The sequence below is a fragment of the Loxodonta africana genome, chromosome 4, assembly GCF_030014295.1.
Source record: "Loxodonta africana isolate mLoxAfr1 chromosome 4, mLoxAfr1.hap2, whole genome shotgun sequence".
NCBI lineage: Eukaryota > Metazoa > Chordata > Mammalia > Proboscidea > Elephantidae > Loxodonta > Loxodonta africana.
The window spans coordinates 17,350,857-17,357,627 of record NC_087345.1 but is presented as its reverse complement, the minus strand read 5'-3'; positions in this window follow the sequence as shown (position 1 = coordinate 17,357,627).

The following is a 6,771-nucleotide window of genomic DNA, read 5'->3' as shown; positions in this document are numbered from 1 at the left end:
GGTCCAGGGGTTAAAGCTCCTACTCCTCTGCTGCCCCCCACGGGGATGAGCAGGAAGGACCTGCAAAGACCTCGATTAGGACCCTAATCGACAATTCCGCCTGGTGCCATGCCCCTTATGTACCCTGTCCCCAAGCCATGGATGATGGCTGTAAGGCCCCCCTTGGACCAATCAGAGTCTCTCCCCAGGAAATGTGAAATCAGAATGAAAACTCTCCCCCAGGCAGAATGCCATGGATCTGAGGCCTGGAGGGATGCTCGGCTCCTGCTGCTGAGATCCCTAATGCTTTCAAGGCCCCTGCCCTTCCCAAAGCCTGTTCTTAAAAGTGTGTGTGCATATGTGCACACACAAGTGTGTGTATTCATAATTCTTTAATTCTGTGAGCTTTCTTTCTGGATCATTCCAATACCCAAAACTACCCCTATTCTTGAATCAGCCATAGTGTTGCCCAATTAGGGTCTGTACCCTGGAGTGGATGAGCCAATGAAACGTACTCCAACTCAGAGAGAGAAAGTTTATTAGGAGGTGACACCAACGGGATGTCCAACGGAAACGGGCTGTCTTCATGGAGTCCCAAAAGGCAATTTCTATATCAGAGCTCATATGTCATCTTTGCAAAGGTTACATAGTGTCTTCAGGCACATAGCCCACAGATGGTTGGATGAGTATACATCACAAGACATTTAAAAGAAGCTGTTTACAAGACTGAAGATATGCATGCCAGACATCTGGACTCTAATCTTTATGTTTGTATGTCAGAAGTTACAGATGGATGAACTGAACAAAACAAAGGCTTTAATAAAAGCATATGGAAAGGAGAAGACCGGCAGAAAAAAAGAAAAAACAACTTATACAGGCAAAAAAAAAAAAAAAAACTTATAGGTTACTTAGATTATCATTACGGCATTTGTTATGTGAAGCTCTCAATCGCCCATTTTGAAAAGGAGAAAATATGTCAAGGAATATTAGGGTCACATATTCCCCCCTTTTGAAGCTCTGATGACCACATACATCTATCCCGAGTTTACACCTAGTCCCTTAGATCAGAATATTTCAAGCAAAAGGATTGGGCCTTCTGTCTGTGACAGGTTTGAGCCATCCGCTGGATGGTCTGATTCGGGAGGGAGAATGCCATCCCGCATGTAGGCATGAACTGGAGACAGCAACAGATTAATAGGTCTATAACAACCACTCCAATTCCGCTAATGAATAAGGTCCTTAGCCAAGAAAGATTGGGCAGCCAAGAGGTCAGACAAGAAAAATCAAATCTTTCATGAATCTTTATTTTTTGTAGCTCATTTTGTATATAATTCGCCATTTGCTCAATGAGTTCAGAGTTATCACCAAGGTAGAAATGACACATTCCTTTGAATTCCTGACACCTGTGGTTGTGTCATAGAAGCAGGTAGTCCAAGGTGGCTCTATTTTCTAAAACAGCTTTCCTGACTTGTCCTAGTGCCTGGGTAATAGCATCTATGGCTTGTGATGTGGCATTCCACAATTTTGTAGTGAGGCAAGCCAGATATTCTACTAAACCTGGGATACCAACCAAGAGTGCACTATAGGAGATATATTCAACTTCACTTAAAAAGCACAGATTGTCATGACAGGTTGCATCTAAGACAAGTTTCGTAGTGATCCTGTTTTGAAGGAATCTCTTTTGAGGTGAGGTCATACCTAAGGGCCCCATTGAACAGGGCCCATTGGTAGCATTAGCACAGATATGAGAATACGCATAGTTCTGTAGAGTAGGAACCAACCCGAAGGGAGCTTAACATCAGCAGTTGCATACGTCACTCTGTCAACGAAACCACAATTCATATGGTTGTTTTCCTTAATCAATAGCTTGACACCTCAAGAACATCACACAATTAGAGGCATTAGTTACAAGGAAACCTGAACAGTATACATCTCTCTGTCTCTGAATCTTGTAACAAGCCTCCAACTACAAATATCAGAATATTGTAACTCTTTCTTTATGTGTTTAAAAATGGTGAAATTTCTCAAAGTCTCTACAGGAATACAAACCCTATTGAGACAGAATCTGAGGGCAGAGTTGGCATGTAATCTCCCATCCAGACAGAAATCTGTAATGTTTAACACTTCTCTAGCAATATAGATCCAAAAACTTCATTCTTTAAACAAGGGATCAGGGGGAGTGTCTATTTCAGGCATAGGGATTCCCTGTGTGGAAGTCTCTCTAGTACCTAATAGTAATCCCATCCAAGCTAGTATCACAGACATTTTTACTTCTTAACCTTAGAAAGTCTTAACTTCAGGCCATCGATGGGTTGGGCTTTCCACTCCCTCTTGTCACTATAGGTTGGATAAGGCTTGAGTCAGGAATGATAGATCCACAGGCACCTCAGCCCAGAAGGCCAAACTCGTTGCCATGATAAGAGCCTTGGAACTGGCAGAAGGTAAGAGAATCATGGCCATATGAGTGGTGAGTAGTAGGTTGTAAAGGGAGGCCCTTCCATGTCTGAAAAAGCACCTGATCACTGGGCTGGTCCAAAGTAAATTTGTCAGCCTCTTTTAAGATAATGCTAGCTGTGGCAACCACTCAAAGGTAGGCCTGCCAGACTTTTGAGACTGTGTCCAGATTTTTAGAGAAATAGGTGACAGGGCATCTCCATGGTCCCAACAACTGTGATGATACAACAATGGCTACTCATCTTCTTTCATCAACGTATAATTCAAAGGGTTTTTGATAATCGGGTGGCACTAGGGCTGGGGCCTTCATCAACTGGGATTTTAAGTCACTAACGGCTCATTGACAGTCAGGAGTCCATTAGAAAGGATCTCTCTCTGCGCCCTGAGTAGCCTGATAGAAAGGTTGTGCCAAGACTCCAAATGTAGAAATCGAGATGCTACAGAAACCCTCCATTCCTAGAAATCCGCTGAGTAGTTTACATGTCTTAGGAGGGGCTAGGTGGCAGATGGTTTCTATCCTTTCAGGTAGTAAGTGCCTTTGTACTTGGCAGATGAAGACTCACTTCCTATTAGGAGGTCATCCATGTATTGCAGGACCACCCCTTGGTTGAGGAAAGGTAGCTACTCTAGGTCTTGGGCCAGTGCTGGTGCAAAAATAGTGGGGGAATTCTTAAGCCCTTGGAGTAGCACAGTCCAACAGAACTGTTTCTTTCCTTTTTCCATATCCCATTTGAAAACAAAGATCAGCTGGCTCTCAGCAGCCAGTGGGATACAAAAGAAAGCATCTTTCAAGTCCAAAACAGTCAAGTGAGTACAGGAAGGTGGGAGGGTCGTTAGTAAGTTATATGGGTTTGGAACTAGTAGGTGTAGGGTCTTTACAACTTTGTTAACAGCCCACAGATCATGAACAAAATGATACTTACCAGTTGACACCTTCTTCACTGGCAGAACAGGAGTGTTGAATGCAGACTGACACTCTTGCAACAGGCCTCACTCCATGTATCAAGTGATTACTCCCTGCAGTCCCAGAAGAGCGTCAACTCTAAGCAGATACTGTTTAATCCAAGGAGGCATGACATTTGGTAACAGCCCCACGACCACAGGGATGACAGACCAAGCCCATCCTGGTCGAATACTGGCCCAAACCCACCGGGCTACAGCATCAACCACTCTTTGAATCATGGGTGAGACAGACGGTGGGGGTAGCACCAGCTGGTTGAGGGCTAAGAGAGCTGCTTGCACCTTCCAGGCATTTGCTGGCCGCGCTGTCAGGAAAAAGCCTTTTTCATCAAAACAGATTTCGACATGTCCTTTACTCAGAAAATCCCGTCCCAAGAGGGCGACCAGGCATTCTGGCATGTATAGAAACAGATGGAAAAGCTTAGTTTCACCTATTTCACAGTCTATTTGTTGTTAAAAAAAAAGGTTGAGTCACCTCTTTTCCAGTTACCTTGACAGCTTGTGTACTGCTGGTCGAGGAAGTCCCTTTAGGCTTCCAGGTAAGTACCGAGAATGCTGCCCAAATATCAATTAAAAAGTCTACTGGTTGTCCTTGTACCATAACTTTTACCAGGGGATCAGTATGAGGGAAGTTACAAGTTGTCTCCACGGTCCCTGTCATTCAGAGTCTTCTTCCTGGTCTTTCATAACTCCTTGAAAAATCTCCCCCCACCCCTTTAAATCTAGCCAGGCCCTTTTCCATCCTTTCTTTTGGGGCACTCATTTTTCCAGTGTCCCTCCTCAGAAAACGCACATTGGTTTTTCTTTAGTTGGGGCCCATCTTTACTTTGCTCTCGTCATCTTCTTCTAGACCATCCGAGAGCAGTGGCTAACAGATTGGCTCATTTCTTCGTATCTTGGCCTTTTGCTTTCTTTTTCTCAGCTTTTTTAACCTGATCTCTGTTGATGAAGACCTGAAATGCAATTTCAACTAGTTGAGTTCGAGATAGGATCTCTAGTCCTCCTCCCACCTTCTGTAATTTTCTTCAGGTGTCAGGAACACTCTGCCCAATAAAAGTCATACTGATCAGATGACCATTCTGGGGCATTTCAGGATCAGCATTTGTATCCATACAGAATCCCACCATGAGCTGTTCCAGAAAGGCCGATGGGTTTTCTTCTACCGCTGAATGATCTCTTTGATCTTACTGAAGTTCATCTGTCTAGGTGCCCCATGTTTTAGCCCATACTGAAGGAATCCTCAGTAAGCTATGAGGCTCTGTCTGTCTGCCGCTGTATTCTTGTCCCACACTGGCTCCTTAGCCAGTACCGTTTCATGCCCTGGTGTATTTTCTTCTTCACTGTATATTCTTCTGTCTTTTCTTTTGCTTTTTCTGAGACCATCCATCTTTATTTGGGCGCAAGGCATGCATCTAATAAAGCCTGACAATCTGCCCATGTAGGACGGTGGGTAGAAAAAATGTGAAAAAAAAATGTTCAGTCACAGCATGTGGCTCTCTGACTGATACTCTGGAAGGTTGTGTTTCCAACGTTACAAATTCAAAGCCGGGAACAGATTATGGACCCACATCATCTGAGGTGGCCCTTCTGCAGCAGAGACTGGCACCTTCTAGAGGACATAAAGCCCTCCTGGTGGGCCTAGGCTGAATTGTACCACAATCCTAGTATAGAGTGAGTGGAGAGACCTTATCTGTCCCACCTCCTTGACCCTCCTTCAATGCCTTCCCATTCTCATCCTCTGATACCTACTGGGGAGGGATCACGAATACGTGCAAAGGGGGCTTTTTGAGGTGGGGGAATAAGAAGAGCATCCAATGGTTATTCATCCCTTTATTCATCTTCATCTTTGGTCTGCATAAGAGAGGCTAAATCAGAAGATTTATCCTTTTTATCATGCCATAACATCGTAAAACCTTCTAAATACAGCTTTTCATCTCACTTGTTAGTTCAAGTACAAAACAGATCAAACTGCAGAATAGTGTCCAAATCCTGGGAACCATTCATAGGCCATCTGATCCCATCAGGGAGTTGGTACTGAGGCCACACTTGATTACACAAAATTTTAAGACGTCTCTTGGTTAAGAGATCCCCTCCAAAATAAGTCCAGTTAGAAAGAATAAGGCCTAGTGAACTCTCGGCTACAATCTTACTTCCCTGGGTACTCACTGGCAATAGGAGCCACACGGGACTCTCAACCAACCTCACGGGTCCTAGTCACCCATTCTTGGATGGAGTCTATGGGAGCCAACACCCCTATGGCTTTTATAGATGATCTTATACCCGAAGCCCAAACAACTACCATAACACAGCTGAACTTTCTCCCTCTGTCCAGAGCTTGCCGCTGTGGAGTCATCTCCTGTCACTGGACATCCAGGCCACCACAGGTTGCGAGACCTCCACAATCCAAGGAAGGGTACATCTTGTCTCTTCCCAGGTCCTTCCTGGGGACTCTGTCCTTAGGGAGATGGAACCAGGAGCACAGTAATTCCAGCTCCACACTGGGCACCAAAATTTGTTACCCAATTAGGGTCCATGCCCTGGAGCTCTTGAGCCAATGAAACATACGCCAAGTCAGAAAGAGAGAGAAAGTTTATTAGGAGGTGACACCAAAGGACCATCCAACAGCAACATTGGCTGTCTTTATGAAGTCCTGAAAAGCAATTTCTACATCAAAGCTTATATATCATCTTTGCAAAGGTTACATAGTGTCTTCAGGCACATAGCCCACAGATGGTCAGATGAGTATACATCACAAGACAATTACAAGAAACTCTTTATCAGACTAATGATATGCATGCCAGACATCTGCACTCTAACCTTTATGTCTGTACATCGGAAATTACAGATGACCGAACTGTATAAAACAAAGTCATTAATAAAAGCATACGGAAAGCAGAAGACGGGCAAAAAAAAAAAAAAAACTTATACAAGCAAAAAAATAAGTAAATAACTTATAGGTTACCTAGAGTATCATTTTGGCATTAGTCATGTCAAGTTCTCAATCACCCATTTTGAAAAGGAAAAAATCTGTCACAGAATATTAGGGTCACAATAGGATGTTTTGGTTTTTTCTAGTATTTGCTCTTGTCTTTGTTTTATTTTGTAATTGTTGATTTGCTCACAACCAAAGGATCATAATTAACAGAGAAATTGGCACCGAAGAGTTGGCTCCAGACGACAGACCCTCAAGAGAATTTGTATACTATGAATTGATTTTCTGGCAGAGGTGCAGGACAAGGCAGTGGTGAAACTCCTTTCCTCAGCTTTCTGGGTAGCGGCCAAGCAGTGAAAAGGGAATGAGGAGCGCTGGGACAGGAGTAAGATGGTTGCTTCTAGGGCTATTAACAAATGCCTGGCTGAAATCTTCAAAATTCCAGT